This window comes from Pristiophorus japonicus, chromosome 19 (genome assembly GCF_044704955.1).
Source record: "Pristiophorus japonicus isolate sPriJap1 chromosome 19, sPriJap1.hap1, whole genome shotgun sequence".
In the NCBI taxonomy this organism is placed as follows: Eukaryota; Metazoa; Chordata; class Chondrichthyes; family Pristiophoridae; genus Pristiophorus; species Pristiophorus japonicus.
In genome coordinates this window covers 70,425,310-70,442,320 of record NC_091995.1, presented here as the reverse complement: position 1 = coordinate 70,442,320, position 17,011 = coordinate 70,425,310, and the positions used below count along the sequence as shown (strand labels likewise).

At 51.0% G+C, this 17,011-nt stretch overlaps 1 non-coding gene across 1 annotated transcript; it reads right to left on the bottom strand.

Annotated features, from left to right (window-relative positions):
- Positions 1 to 529: 529 nt before the first annotated feature.
- On the bottom strand, positions 530 to 745 carry LOC139230736 (small nucleolar RNA U3). Its single transcript, XR_011587968.1, has one exon. It is a non-coding gene; the product is annotated as a small nucleolar RNA U3 (small nucleolar RNA).
- Positions 746 to 17,011: the final 16,266 nt, after the last annotated feature.

Below are 17,011 nucleotides of genomic sequence, written 5' to 3'. Positions count from 1 at the left end.
CCCTTCGTCATCGGATGAGCTGCAGCCACTGCTGTCCGTCGTGGACTGTAACCGTCTTTTGTCTCTTGTTTCTGGAGGAGGCCCCTTTTCCTTAGGCTTGCGGGCTGCCTTCTTGACGAGCTGCCATTCCTGTTTTTCTTCCCCTTCTGCTCCCTCCTCTTCCATGGACTCGGTGTCTCGGGGGGAGTTTCACTGCTGGGTGTTAGTGTCTGTTCGAAGGACAGGTATCACTGCAGCCCTGTAGACCATGAGCTTGGTGCCAGATTTGAGAGCCTGATCTTCAAAAACTCTCTTCTCAGGCGGCCTGGGGCATTGAAAGCGGTGTCGAACTGTATCATCGATGTCTCCCTTGCTGATAATAGGCTCCCAAGGTATGGAAAGTGGTCCACGTTTTCCAGGCTACTGTACATCTTGATGACTGCATTTCTAAGAGTGACCTCAGTTGGAATAGAGCTTGAAGAAGAGTCATGATAAACTCAAGAGTTGATTTTCAAAAATTAAAATATGATCTGATTTATTTTTTTCAATAACCACTCAGAATGCATTTCCTCCCTCCACAACTCTCACACTGAGAGAAGGGAACAGTCATCAATGGCCACAAGCTCTTGCTCAAAGCAACACTCACAGCCCACTTCACACTCAGAAGGAAATGCTGTAACTCCTCCTCGTGGTTAGTGAGACCAGACACTTTAGTACACATTTCTCTGTTTTTTAATTTCAAAAAATACTTTATTTATATAAAAATTTGTACAGTACATTCAAAAGCAGTTCAGTACATTTAGCTGCGGTCAGCAATCCCATACACTACATTTGGGTGCTGACGGCAGTTCCGTTCGATACATTCCCTTGCTTTTTAGTTCAAGTACAACTCGGTACAATACGGGATACATTGTAATACATTCAACAAATTACATTTCACGTGTCACTATACAGTACACGGAATGGGTGACGGTACATTTACATCTTTTTTCTTTTCAACGTGCATTACGAAACAGACCTTGCATTGTACATGGCACTACATAGGTGTTTACAGATCATGGTGCTCCATGTATACAAAAAAGAAGTTGCAAGTACGGCCCGAGGGGAGTTTTGTACTGATTCCTGCCCCTGGGTTTACCGTGGCAGAAGGGCTTTAAACTGTGGCCCTTCCCCACCGTGCCTTTGTGGCGACTGCACCAATTTTTAGTGCGTCCCTCAGCACGTAATCCTGGATCTTGGATTGCGCCAGTCTGCAACACGCAGACGTGGACATCTCCTTGCTCTGGAAGACCAGCAAGTTTCGGCAAGACCAAAGAGCGTCTTTGACCGAGTTGATGGCCCTCCAGCAGCAGGTGATGTCTGTCTCGGTGTGTGTCCCTGGGAACAGCCCGTAGAGCACCGAGTCCTGTGTTACGGAGCTGCTTGGGATGAACCTCGACAGCAACCACTGCATCTCTTTCCAAACCTGCCTTGCGAAGGCGCAATCCTGAAGGAGATGGGTGACAGTCTCGTCCGCCCCGCAGCCGACTCGGGGGCACCGTGCCGTGTTGCTGAGACGTCGGCTGTGCATGAACGCTCTGACGGGTAAGGCCCTCCTCACCGCCAACCAAGCTACGTCTTGGTGCTTGTGTGAAAGCTCTGGCGATGAGACGTTCTGCCAAACGACTTTGACAGTCTGCTCAGGGAACCACCCGACAGGGTCCACCCTCTCCTTCTTTCAAAGATTGCCCAGGACCTTACTTGCTGACCACTATTTTATGGCTTTGTGGTCAAACGGGTTTTTTGTGAAAAACATTTCCACGAAGGACAGGTGGACGGGCATGGTCCAACTGGTTGGGGCAATTCGCGGCAGCGTTGCCAGGCCCATCCTTCGCAACACCGGGGACAGGTAGAACCTCAGCACGTAGTGACACTTGGTGTTTGCGTACCGGGGGTCTGTGCACAGCTTGATGCAGCCGCACACAAAGGTGGCCATCAGGATGAGGGCCACGTTCAGAACGTCCTTTCCTCCACTGTCCAGAGATTTGTACATTGTGTCTCTGCGGACACGGTCCATTTTGGACCTCCAGACAAAGTGGAAGACGGCCCGGGTGACTGCCGCGGCACAGGAGCGCGACATGGGCCAGACCTGTGCCACGTGCAGCAACCCCGAGAGCACCTCACTCCTGATGACCAGGTTCTTTCCTGCCATGGAGAGGAAGCGCAGCTTCCACCATCCCAGTTTTTGCTTCACTTTGGCGATACGCTCTTCCCAGTTTTTGGTGCACGCCCCGTCCGCTCCGAACCATATTCCCAACACCTTCAGGTAATCTGGCTTCACGGTGAAGGGAATAAAGGATCTGTCGGCCCAGTTGCCAAAGAACATGGCCTCGCTTTTGCTGCGATTGACCTTTGCTCCCGAGGCCAGTTCAAACTGGTCGCAGATTGTGAGCAATCTGCGGACCGACTGCGGATCCGAGCAAAAGACGGCGACGTCGTCCATGTACAGGGAGGTCTTGACCTGAGCGCCTCCGCTGCCTGGGATCGTCACCCCTCTAATGCTCACATCCTTCCTGATGGACCTGGCAAAGGGCTCGATACAACACACAAACAAGACAGACGAGCGAGGACAGCCTTGCCTGACTCCAGATCTGATCGGAAAGCTTTCAGTTTCCCATCCGTTGATTGGAACTGCGCTACTGATGTCTGTGTAGAGCAGTTGGATCCAATTGCGGATACCCTCCCCAAACCCCATTTTGGAGAGCACGTCCATCAGGTACGTGTGAGATATCCTGTCAAAGGCCTTCTCCTGGTTAAAGCTGATTAAGCAGGTGTCCACCTCCTGTCCCGCACGTAGGCGATCGTATCCCTGAGTAGCGCGAGGCTATCAGAGATCTTCCTGCCGGGGACAGCGCAGGTCTGGTCCGGGTGAATCACCAGCTCAAGGGCAGACTTGACCCTGTTGGCGATGACCTTTGACAGGATCTTGTAGTCCACACTGAGCAGCCAGTTTTTGATTTCATCCCCCTCCCCCTTCTGCTTGTCGATGAGGGTGATGATGCCTTTCCTCATCGATTCTGACATGCTGCCGGCAAGAAACATACCTCCGTACACTTCCAGCAGGTCTGGGCCCATCCAGTCCCACAGAGCCGAATACAACTCGACCGGTAAGCCGTCGCTTCCGGGAGTTTTACTCGTCGCAAGGGACCAGACGGCCTTTGTCATCTCGTCCAGAGTTAGCGGGTGGTCCAGACTCTCCCGCTCGCTGTCGTTTAGGACCTCTGAGATAGACGACAGGAACGACTGGGAGCCGCGCGGTCTGTGGGCTTGACGTCATAAAGGCTGGCATCGAAGGATTTGCTGATCCTCAGCATGTCAGGCTGTGAAAACGTCACAGAACCATCTTCTTCCTTTAGGCTGCTGATCACAGAGCTCCCCCTGTGTACCTTTTGGAAGAAGAAACGCGAACACGTCTCATCCTGCTCGACGGAGCGGAGTCTGGAGCGGAAGATGATCTTGGAGGACTCTGAGGCAAAGAGCGAGGCTTGCTGGCCCTTCACCTCTTCGAGTTCCTCCGTGACATCGACCCCCATCGACTGCAGCAGGGGCAGGTTTTGCATATTCGTCTGGAGTTGGGACAATTCCCTCTGTCTCCCCCTCGCCTCCTGAACACCTTTGAGGATGAATAACCTCTTGATGTTCGTCTTGATTGTTTCCCACCAGTGCATCGGGGAATCGCAGAGGGGTTTTACGGTTCTCCAACCTTTGTAATCCCTCTTGAGTTCCTCCACATTTTCCGGAGTCAACAGTTTCACGTTCAGCTTCCATATCCCTCTGCCAACTTTCTGGTTTTCCTGTGGGCGACAGTCGGCCAGTTCCTGCGTGACGTCGGTGGATCTGACCTTGAGCGTGTGGGACACAAACAGGAAGTCTATTCTGGAACGGACGGACCCGTCTGGTCTCGACCAGGTGTACCTGCGCGGTGCTCCGTCTGCAGGGTTGCTGAAGACGTCGCACAGCTTGGCATCTTTTACCGCATCCATCAGGAGTTTGGACGTGGCGTCCAGTTTGCCGTCGGCTCTGCTGGATCGTCCAACCGCATCGATGATGCAGTTGAAGTCACCGCCCAGAATGACCGGCCTGGACGTTGCCAATTGCAGTGGGAGCTGCTGGAAGAGGGCCAGCCGCTCGCTTCTGAGAGGCGAGGCATACACGTTAATTCGCCTTAGAGGGGAATTTTTGTACATTACGTCTGCTACGAGGAGGCGGCCGCCCACCACCTCCTTAACTTCGGTGATGGTGAAGTGGCCTCCCCGCAGCAGAATGCCCAGGCCGGAAGCCCGGCTGTCGTTGCCTCCTGACCATATGGATGGTCCATGGGCCCAGCATCGTGAGCACTGCTGGTAACTGCTGAAGTGAGGCAGCCCGCACTCCTGCAAGAACATCAGGTCCGCTTTGACCTTGGCGAGGTACCCCAAGGTGGAAACACATCCTGTAGTGAATTTTACGCAGGTTTGCCGCACGCTCTTTCCACTGCCTGCGTTTGATTTTTGCTTGGTCTCGGCGACGAGACTCGAGGTGCTCAGCGCCCTCTCGGATGCTCTTCCTCCATTTAGGGCGGTCTTTGGCCAGGTGTCGGTGGTAATGTTGCATTTTATCAGGGAGGCTTTGACACTAACATAGAAACATGGAAACATAGAAAATAGGTGCAGGAGTAGGCCATTCGGCCCTTTGAGCCTGCACCGCCATTCAATAAGATCATGGCTGATCATTCACCTCAGTACCCCTTTCCTGCTTTCTCTCCATACCCCTTGATCCCCTTAGCCGTAAAGGGCCATATCTAACTCCCTCTTGAATATATCCAATGAACTGGCCTCAACAGCTCTCTGCGGCAGGGAATTCCACAGGTTAACAACTCTCTGAGTGAAGAAGTTTCTCCTCATCTCAGTCCTAAATGGCCTACCCCTTATCCTAAGACTGTGTCCTCTGGTTCTGGACTTCCCCAACATTGGGAACATTCTTCCTGCATCTAACCTGTCCCGTCTCGTCAGAATCTTAGATGTTTCTATGAGATCCCCTCTCATCCTTCTAAACTCCAGTGTATAAAGGCCCACTTGATCCAATCTCTCCTCATATGTCAGTCCAGCCATCCCTGGAATCAGTCTGGTGAACCTTCGTTGCACTCCCTCAATAGCAAGAATGTCCTTCCTCAGACTAGGAGACCAAAACTGAACACAATATTCCAGGTGAGGCCTCACCAAGGCCCTGTACAACTGCAGTAAGACTTCCCTGCTCCTATACTCAAATCTCCTTGCTATGAAGGCCAACATACCATTTGCCTTCTTCACCGCCTGCTGTACCTGCATGCCAACTTTCAATGACTGATGAACCATGACACCCAGGTCTCGCTGCATCTCCCCTTTTCCTAATCTGCCGCCATTCAGATAATATTCTGCCTTCGTGTTTTGCCACCAAAGTGGATAACCTCACATTTATCCAGATCATACTACATCTGCCATGCATTTGCCCACTCGCCTAACCTGTCCAAGTCACCCTGCATCCTCTTAGCGTCCTCCTCACAGCTCACACCGCCAGCCAGTTTCGTGTCATCTGCAAACTTGGATATACTACACTCAATTCCATCATTTAAATCATTAATATATATTGTAAAGAGCTGGGGTCCCAGCACTGAGCCCTGCGGCACTCCACTAGTCACTGCCTGCCATTCTGAAAAGGACCCGTTTATCCTGTCTACCAACCAGTTCTCTATCCACTTCAGTACATTACCCCCAATAACATTTGCTTTGATTTTGCACACCAATCTCTTGTGTGGGACCTCATCAAAAGCCTTTTAAAAATCCAAATACACCACACTCACTGGTTCTCCCTTGTCCACTCTGCTAGTTACATCCTCAAAAAATTCCAGAAGATTTGTCAGCATGATTTCCCTTCCATAAATCCATGCTGATGTCGAAATCTCGACCTCCGAAAAGAATGACTCCGACAATTACAGCTCCGGTAGAAGTTTCTTTAATTTACTTGCTAGCAAGGGGCAGGTTACACTCAGTCAAGGGCTAAGTGCACACCTCTGAAATGGTTCAGTTTAACAAGATATTTATACAGTAAAACCCAAGTTATGGCCTCTCCCTGTGTATTGCTCTGTCTCACAGTCAGTGAATACAGATAAAGAGTTAATTACTATATCCTGGTCCTGACATGGTATCCAGATATTTCCTTTTGTCAGGGTTATCAGTTGGCCAGCCGGCCATTACTCCATGAGTCATAGGTAATGGGCTATCACCTGTCTTGTATTGTGTCAGGAAAGTTCAATTTCCTGGTCAGTTTATCTGTTTGCATCAAATGGATGAGGTCTCTGCAAGAGATAATGGCTAGAAGATAAGGGTGGGGTGACATGGAACTTCTGTAGTGTAGACAATAGGAAAGCACCATGGGGAGGTACTTGTCTCAGCATGACTTGTCTCCTAGCTGTCTGATGGCCATCAGCCATCTCAAACCAGGTTTAGCTGTTTATGCAAGCTGACTGCTAAAATGCAGAAAGTTCTGGAAGGGCCAGGACTCCATTTTGATATATATATATTGCAAAGGGCACACAAATACTGTATGGTATCAGCTTAGATAAAAATAAATTTCCACACTGACTTGCACCAATCCTGTCACTGGTTTCCAAATGCGCTGCTATTTCATCCTTAATGATTGATTCCAACATTTTCCCCACTACTGATGTCAGGCTAACCGGTCTATAATTACCCGTTTTCTCTCTCCCTCCTTTTTTAAAAAGTGGTGTTACATTAGCTACCCTCCAGTCCATAGGAACTGATCCACAGTCGATAGACTGTTGGAAAATGATCACCAATGCATTCACTATTTCGAGGTCCACTTCCTTAAGTACTCTGGGATGTAGATTATCAGGCCCTGGGGATTTATCGGCCTTCATTCCCATCAATTTCCTAACACAATTTCCCGCCTAATCAGGATATCCTTCAGTTCCTCGTTCTCACTAGACCCACTGTCCCCTAGTACATCCGGAAGGTTATTTGTGTCCTCCTTTGTGAAGACAGAACCAAAGTATTTGTTCAATTGGTCTGCCATTTCTTTGTCCCCCATTATAAATTCACCCGAATTTGACTGCAAGGGACCTACGTTTGTCTTTACTAATCTTTTTCTCTTCACATATCTATCGAAGCTTTTGCAGTTAGTCACACCCAGCAGTGAAACTCCAGCCCGAGACACCGAGTCCATGGAAGAGGGGGAGCAGAAGAGGAACAGGAATGGCAGCGTGTCACCAAGAAGAAGAAGGCACCAAGTCAAAGACAAAGAGGCCTCCTGCAGAAACTATTGTGTTCCTAACACAGATGAGACTACACACAGGGAGGTTAAAGTAACAGTGACCTCAGTCTTTATTAAGACACTCCAGAGTGAGGAACAGGCCTTCGGGGCCGGCTGATACACAGTGCTCCCAAGGGATGCTGGGATCCCTTAGGACTTTAGGGGATGCGCTTCCTGGTGGTGGAACATGGGAGTGCATGCTTTACAGATACACAACATCACTCCCCCCGCAAACTCAAAGTGAAAACTATTTACAAGGTGAGGAGGTCGGGAGCCTTTCTTTCCCTGGTGGACCGCCTCGGTACAAATGTCTGTTCTGGTGTGTTGGCTGTGCCCTCGCTGGGCTGGCGTGTTGTTGGCTCTGGAGGGCTGCTGGGTGAGCCTGGCCTTGCTGGACTGTTGGGCGTGATGGGTTCGATTTCCTGGTCCGGGGTGGTGTCGTTGATCCTTTGGATCTGTGTTGTGGGCTCGAAAAAGATGGTGTCTGATGTGGGTTGTTCAGGGCAGTCTGTGAACCGCAGCCTCGGTTGCTCCAGGTGCTTTCTGCAAATGTGTCCATTGTCTAGTTTGACTACAAACACCCTAATCCCGTCTTTAGCTATCACCGTGCCCCCGATCCACTTGGGACCATGTCCATAGTTTAGCACATACACAGGCTCATTCAGATCAATTTCCCGTGACACAGTGGCGCGACTATCGTTTACATTTTGTTGCTGCCACCTGCTCTCTACTGATCATGCAGGTTGGGGTGAACCAGCAAGAGTCTGGTTTTAAGTGTCCTTTTCATCAGTAGCTCAGCCGGGGGCACCCCTGTCAGCGAGTGGGGTCTCGTGCGGTAGCTGAGCAGAACTCGGGACAGGCGGGTTTGGCGTGAGCCTTCTGTGACTCGTTTAAGACTCTGTTTGATTGTTTGTACTGCTTGCTCTGCCTGCCCATTGGAGGCTGGTTTAAGCGGGGCCGAGGTGACATGTTTGATCCCATTGCGGGTCATGAATTCTTTAAATTCAGCACTGGTGAAACATGGCCCATTGTCATTGACCAGTATGTCAGGCAGGCCGTGGGTGGCAAACATGGCCCTCAGGCTTTCAATGGTGGCGGTGGCGGTGCTTCCCGACATTATTTCACATTCAATCCATTTTGAAAAAGCATCCACCACCACCAGGAACATTTTACCAAGAAACGGGCCTGCATAGTCGACATGGATCCTTGACCATCGTCTGGAGGGTCAGGACCACAAACTTAGTGGTGCCTCTCTGGGCGCGTTGCTCAACTGAGCACATACGCTGCATTGCCGTACACAGGACTCTAAGTCAGAGTCGATACCGGGCCACCACACGTGGGATCTGGCTATCGTTTTCATCATTGCTATACGCAGGTGTGTGCTGTTGAGATCCGATGTGAACGTCTCCCTACCATTTTTGGGTAGCACTACGCGGTTACCCCACAACAGGCAGTTTGCCTGAATGGACAACTCGTCCTTTCGCCGCTGGAACGGCTTGATTAGCTCTTGCATTTCAACGGGGATGCTGGCCCTGCTCCCATGCAGTGCACAGTTTTTTACTAGGGACAGCAGAGGATCTTAGCTGGTCCAAGTTCTAATCTGGTGGGCCGTGACAGGTGAGTTATCATTTTCAAACGCTACCATGACCATCAACAAGTCTGCTGGCTGCGCCACCATCAACAAGTTTGCAGGCTGCGCCATTTCCACCCCCGTGGTGGGCAATGGTAGCCGACTGAGAGCCTGGCCTGTGGTGGATGGTATAGTTATATGCTGATAGCGCGAGTGCCCACCTTTGTATGCGGGCTGAGGCATTAGTATTTATCCCCTTGTTTTCAGCAAACAGGGATATGAGGGGCTTGTGATCGGTTTCCAGCTCAAATTTGAGGCCAACCAGGTACTGTTGCATTTTCGTTACCCTGAACGCACACGCTAATGCCTCTTTCTCAATCATGCTGCAGGCCCTCTCGGCCTTAGACAAGCTCCTGGAGGCATAGGCGACAGGTTGTAACTTCCCCGCAATGTTAGCTTGTTGTAATACACACCCGACTCCATACGACGATGCATCACATGCTAGCACAAGTCTTTTACACGGGTTATACAATACAAGCAGCTTGTTGCACCATAAAATGTTTCTGGCTTTCTCAAAAGCAATTTTTTTTTTTCCCCCATACCCAGTTCTCACCTTTACGCAATAACACATGTAGGGGCTCTAAAAGGGTGCTTAACCCCAGTAGGAACTTACCAAAATAGTTGAGGAGTCCCAGGAACGACCGCAGATCCGTGACGTTCTATGGCCTGGGCGCGTTTCTGATAGCCTCTGTCTTGGTGTCTGTGGGCCGAATGCCGTCCGCCGCGATCTTTCTCCCATGAAACTCCACTTCTGTTGCCATGAAGACTCATTTCGACCTCTTTAGCCGCAGCCCTATGCGATCCAGTTGCTGAAGGACCTCCTCCAGGGTTTGTAGGTGCTCGACGGTATCCTGACCCGTGACCAATATGTCGTCCTGAAAAACCACCATGCATGGTACCAACTTGAGTAGGTTCTCCATGTTTCTCTGGAAGATCGCTGCAGCCGACCGAATTCCAAACAGGCATCTGTTGTAGATGAACAGTTCCTTGTGCGTGTTGATGCAGGTGAGGCCCTTCGAAGACTCCTCCAGCTCCTGCATCATGTAGACCGAAGTCAGGTCGAGCTTGGTGAATGTCTTGCCTCCTGCCAGCGTCGCAAATAGGTCATCTACCTTCGGTAGCGTTATTGGTCCTGTAGCGAGAAACGATTAATAGTTACTTTATAATCGTCGCAAATCCTGACCGTGCCTTCACTTTTGGGTACTGGAACAATCGGGCTGGCCCACTCGCTGAATTCCACTGCGGAGATGATGCCCTCATGTTGCAGCCTGTCCAGCTCGATTTCCACTCTCTCTCTCATCATGTGAGGTACCGCTCGCGCCTTGTGGTGAATGGGTCGTGCCTCTGGGACCAAGTGGATCCGCACCTTCGGCCCGGAAAAGTTTCCAATGCCTGGCTCAAGAAGGGAAGGAAATTTGCTAAGAACCTGGGTGCATGAGGCCTCATCGACATGTGATAGTGCTCAGATGCCATCCCAGTTCCAGTGGATTTTGCACAGCCAGGTCCTTCCAAGCAGAGTGGGGCCATCGCCTGGGACAATCCAGAGTGGCAGTTCGTGCACCGTGTCCTAGCAGGTGACCTTGACCATGGCGCTGCCCAGGACAGTGATAAGCTCTACGGTGTACATTCTCAGTTTCGTGTGGATGGGGCTCAGGGCTGGTCTGAATGCCTTGTTGCACCACAGTCTCTCAAACATCTTTTTACTCATGATGGATTGGCTAGCGCCAGTGTCCAGTTCCATGGCTACGGGTAAGCCATTCAATTTTACATTTAGCATTATAGGTGGACATTTCGTCGAAAATGTGTGCACCCCGTGTACTTCAGCGTCTGCCTCCTCTCTCTGAGGCTCGAAATTGCTTTGATCTACCATGGACCGATCTTCCTCTGCCACGTGGAAGTTGGCAGGTTTTGCAGAGCTTGCAGCTCGTCTGCAAGCTCGTTGGAGGTGCCCCATTGTTACACAGCTCTTGCAAACATACCCTTTGAAGCGGCATGAATAGGCTGAATGGAAGCCTCCACAACACCAACAAGGTGTGAATTGCCTTGCATTCAATCTTTGTTGCGGACTCTGAGTCATCTGGGTCACCTGACGCCTGCTGGCAGTTGCAGACTCGTGGTTTCTGCCCTATACATTTCTGCTCGCAAACACAGTTCCAATTAATTTATGAACATTGCTAGCACTTGTGTGCTGAGAGATTTGTTTGGCGTTATCACTGGTGGACATAAACGCCTGTGCTATTGCAATGGCCTTACTGAGGGTCGGTGTCTCTACAGTCAAAAGTTTTCGTAGGATGGTCTCATGGCCAATGCCCAGTACAAAAAAGTCTCTGAGCATTTGCTCCAGGTAGCCATAAAACTCATATTGTCCTGCAAGTCGCCTTAGCTCAGCGACGTAGCTCGCTACTTCCTGACCTTCAGATCGCTGGTACGTGTAGAACCGATACCTCGCCATCAGCACGCTCTCCCTCAGGTTAAGATGCTCCCGAACCAGTGTACACAGCTCCTCATATGACTTATCTGTGGGTTTCACCGGAGCCAGAGGATTCTTTATGAGGCTGTAGGTTGGTGCGCCGTAGACCGTGAGGAGGACCGCTCTCCTTTTTGCAGCGCTTCCTTCTCCGTTCAGCTCGTTGGCTACAAAGTACTGGTCTAGCCATTCGACATAGGCATCCCAGTCCTCACCCTCCAAGAACTTCTCCAGGATGTCCACAGTTTGCTGTAGCTTTGCATTGGATTCATATACTCGTCGCCAGTTGTTGTGTTCCGAACACAAATGGGACTGCACACAGGGAGGTTAAAGTAACAGTGACCTCAGTCTTTATTAAGACACTCCAGAGTGAGGAACAGGCCTGAGGGGCCGGCTTATATACAGTGCTCCCAAGGGATGCTGGGATCTCTTGGGACTTCAGAGATGCGCTCCCTGGTGGCAGAACATGGGAGTGCATGCTTTATAGATACACAACAGAAACGAGAGGCAAAAGATGGCTACCGCCCACGATGGACAGCAGTGGCTGCAGCTCTTCCGATGACGAATGGCGAGGCAAAAGGCCCCACTACCACCAGCAGAAGAGGAGCCAAAATGCCAATGCGACCAGCGCAGCCCAGCTCCGGAACCCCGGGAGTAATGATGTCACCGATGCACCCCAGCTCCGGATTTCTGGGAGCGATGACATCACTGGGAATGCACACAAGGAACAACCAACACCAGGCGAGGGCAGCCCAGTTGACATGGAGGACCCCCCATCCATATTGTTGACGTCCCCTGGTCGAAGCTCCCCCAAGGCGGAGGATAACCCATATCTCAGCCAAGGCGCAGTGGAAGATTTTAAAGCTAACCTGTGTGTGGTGTCTGTAAGAACTCTAGTCGTCACTCCATGAGGTAAAGTATTGCACTTGAACTGTTGTGACCTTCGTCCATTTATTGCAGCTCCTGAATGAGGATACAGTGAAGTGAGCTCCCTTTTATACTTCGTTACCTGCCATGTGCAGGTGATCCTTAGGTCTCCTCCAGTTGCACCCTCTGGTGGTACAGGTATAGTGTATACAGTGTGAGGATACATTCAGCGGTCTTATGTAACTGTACATTGAGTTTACAGGATATATACATACACAACACTATGTATGCGGGAACAGGCCACAGGGCCAAAGGACTGCGTGTTTGCAATGTAATGTTTGGACTGTAATCACCAATTTAAAAATGGGTTTAAAGATTGCATCCATTAATGTGCGTAGCGTTAAGTCGACTACGCGATGTGTTTCCACCTTGGGGTACCTCGCCAAGGTCAAGGCAGACCTGCTATTCTTGCAGGAGTGTGGCCTGCCGCACTTCAGCAGTTACCGGCAGTGGTCGCAATGGTGGTCCCACGGACCATCCGTCTGATTGGGAGAAAACGATTGCCGTTGCTCCGGCCTGGGCATTCTGCTGCGGGCAGGCCACTTCACCATCACTCCTGATGACCAGGTTCTTTCCTGCAATGCTTCCACCATCCCAGTTTATGTTTGGTTTTAGTGATACGCTCCTTCCAATTTTTGCCGCACGCCCCGTCCGCTCCGAACCATATTACCACCACTGTACTTGTACCGTACTTGTTAATCTGCTTCTATACATAGAGCACCATGTACTGAAAAACACCTGTGTTGTGCCATGTATAATGAAAGTCTCTGCACTTTGTTTAGTAACTTGTAAAGAAATGTAAGTGTATTCTCATCCGTTCCGTGTACTGCTTTCATCTGTATAGTGCTACATGTAACGTGATTCGTGATCAGCATTGAAATGTATCCTGCAATGTAGCGTAAACCTGTTCTCATCTGCTCCATGTAATACCCTTAATTACACATTACTACATGTAACGTGATTTACGGATTGTACTAAACTGTACCTTGAAATGAAATGCACGCTAGTGCATTGTATGGAACTGCTGTCAGCATCCAAACAAATTTTATGGAATTACTGAACTATTTTCCAGTGTATTGTGAAAATTTTATCTGAATAAAGTATATTTTTGAAAAAAAAGTACAGCTCGAGGGAGGATGGGCGGAAGGGCCTTAAACTCTGGCCCTTCCCCACCGTGCCTTTGCGGCAACTGCAACAACCTTTAGTGCGTCCCTCAGCACGTACGCCTGGACCTTGGATTGCGCCAGTCTGCAACACTCGGCCGTGGACATCTCCTTGCTCTGGAAGACCAGCAAGTTTCAGCAAGACCAAAGTGCGTCTTTGACCGAGTTGATGGCCCTCCAGCAGCAGGTGATGTCTGTCTCGGTGTGTGTCCCTGGGAACAGCCCGTAGAGCACAGAGTCCTGTGTTACGGAGCTGCTTGGGATGAACCTCGACAGCAACCACTGCATCTCTTTCCAGACCTGCCTTGCAAAGGGACAAACCCGAAGGAGATGCACCACAGCTGACTTGGAGGCAGAGTGCCGTGTCTCTGAAACCCTGGCTGTGCATGAAGGATCTGATGGGTAGGGCCCTCCTCACCGCCAACCAAGCTACATCTTGGTGCTTGTGTGAAAGCTCTGGCGATGAGACATTCTGCCAAACGAGTTCGACAGTCTGCTCAGGGGACCACCCGACAGGGTCCACCCTCTCCTTCTTTCGCAGGACGTCCAGGACCTTACGTGCTGACCACTGTTTTATGGCCTTGTGGTCAAAAGAGTTTTTTGTGAAAAACTTTTCCACAAAGGACAGGTGGACAGGCATGGTCCAACTGGTGGGGGCGTTTCGCGGCAGCGTGGCCAGACCCATCCTTCGCAACACCGGGGACAGGTAGAACCTCAGCACGGTGACACTTGGTGTTTGCGTACCGGGGGGCTGTGCACAGCTTGATGCAGCCACACACAAAGGTGGCCATCAGGATGAGGGCCACGTTCGGAACATCCTTTCCTCCAGTGTCCACAGATTTGTACATCGTGTCTTTGCGGACACGTTCCATTTTCGATTTCCAAATGAAATGGAAGACGGCCCGGGTGACTGCCACGGCACAGGAGCGAGAGATGGGCCAGACCTGTGCCACGTGCAGCAACCCCGAGAGCACCTCACTCCTGATGACCAGGTTCTTTCCTGCCATGGAGAGAAAGCGCATCTTCCACCATCCCAGTTTTTGCTTCACTTTGGCGATACGCTCATCCCAGTTTTTGGCACACGCCCCGTCCGCTCCGAACCATATTCCCAACACCTTCAGGTGATCTGACTTCACGGTGAAGGGAATAAAGGATCGGTCGGCCCAGTTGCCGAAGAACATGGCCTCACTTTTGCTGCGATTGACCTTTGCTCCCGAGGCCAGTTCAAACTGGTCGCAGAGTGTGAGCAATCTGCGGACCGACTGTGGATCCGAGCAAAAGACGGCCATGTCGTCCACGTACAGGGAGGTCTTGACCTGAGCGCCTCCGCTGCCTGGGATCTTCACCCCTCTAATGCCCGCATCCTTCCTGATGGACTCGGCAGGGGGCTTGATACAACACACAAACAAGACAGAGGAGAGGGGACAGCCTTGCCTGACTCCAGACCTGATCGGAAAGCTTTCAGTTTCCCACCCATTGATTAGAACTGTGCAACTGATGTCTGTGTAGAGCAGTTTGACCCAATTGCGGATACCCTCCCCAAACCCCATTTTGGAGAGCACGTCCATCAGGTACGTGTGCGATATCCTGTCAAAGGCCTTCTCCTGGTCTAAGCTGATTAAGCAGGTGTCCACCCCCCTGTCCCACACGTAGGCGATCGTATCCCTGAGTAGCGCCAGGCTATCAGAGATCTTCCTGCCGGGGACAGCGCAGGTCTGGTCCGGGTGAATCACCAGCTCAAGAGCAGACTTGACCCTGTTGGCGATGACCTTTGACAGGATTTTGTAGTCCACATTGAGCAGCGAATTGGGCCGCCAGTTTTGATTTCCTTCCTCTCTCCCTTCTGCTTGTAGATGAGGGTGATGATGCAAGGCAGACCTGCTGTTCTTGCAGGAGTTCAGCAGTTACCGCCAGTGGTCGCAATCGTGGTCCCACGGACCATCTATCTGGTCACGAGGCAACGATTGCCGTTCCTCCGGCCTGGCCATTCTGCTGCGGGGAGACCACTTCACCATCACCGAAGTTAAGGAGGTGGTGGGCGGCCGCCTCCTCGTAGCAGGTGTACTGTATAAAAATGTTCCTCGAAGGCTAATTAACGCGTATGCCTCGCTTCTCAGGAGCGAGCGGCTGGCCCTCTTCCAGCAGCTCCCACTGCTGCCGGTCGTTCTGGGTGGTGACTTCAACTGCATCATCGATGCGGCTGGACGATCCAGCAGAGCCGACAGCAAACTGGACGCCACGTCCAAACTCCTGATGGATGCGGTAAAAGACGCCAAGCTGTGCGACGTCTTCAGCAACCCTGCAGACGGAGCACCGCGCAGATACACCTGGTCGGGACCAGACGGGTCCGTCCGTTCCAGAATAGACTTCCTGTTTGTGTCCCACACGCTCAAGGTCAGATCCACCGACGTCACGCCGGTGTTCTTCTCTGACCAATGCCTCCTACTGGCCGACTGCCACCCACAGTGTTAAGTAGCGAATAACTCCTCGTGGCTAAGTACGATGAGTTACTTCAGGCATGACCTTATTCCAGTTTATTTATTCTCAAAGTGAGGATTCAACATGGCTGCCAACATTATATACACCGCTTGCACGTGTCTGCCAGTGACCATTAAGACTCTGACAGTCGCGCCCTCCGGTGGCAGCAAAAACCCAGTTAACATACATAACATCATTCCCCCCAAAGTCCTTGATACAGGTTGTATTTACAAGTTGAGAAGGTTCGGGGCCTTCCGCTCCCTGATTGATCTCCTCAGTTCGAACCCAAGCTTGGGTGAGTTAGTAGGACCATTGCTGCATTGTGGAGCAGTCGGTCTGACAGGGCTGTCGGGGATGGTCGGTTCGTCTTCGTGAATGACACAAGGGTCAACTGATGGTTGGATATGTTTTGATTGGTCGGCGATGATGTCATCTTCAATTTGTTCTGGGTTGTCTGTGAATCGCAGTTTGGTTTGGTCAATGTGCCTCTTGCACGTTTGACCATTTAACAGTTTGACTACAAACACCCTGTTCCCCTCCTTGGCCAAAACCGTGCCAGCAACCCACTTTGGACCATGACCATAATTCAGGACAAACACAGGGTCATGAACAGCAATGTCACGTGATAAAGCCGCATGATCGAGGTACCATTGCTGCCATTGCCTTCTGGTTTTGACATGACCATTGAGATCCGGGTGTACCAGGGAGAGCCTGGTTTTGAGGCCGCTCTTCATTAACAGCTTGGCAGGAAGGACCCCGGCGAGCGAGTGGGGTCTCGTCCAGTAACTGAACAGAATGCGCGACAAGTGGGTCTGTAGGGAGCTGAGAGTCACACATTTTAGGCTCGGCTTATGGTTTGGATAGCCCGCTCCGCTTGATCGCTAGACGTGGGTTTGAAAGGGGCAAACCTGACATGCTTGATGCCATTCTGGGTCATAAACTTGTGGAACTCCAAACTGGTGAAACACAGTCCGTTGTCGCTGACAAGGACGTCGGGTAGACCATGGGTGGCGAACATGGCCCGGAGGCTTTCAGTAGAGG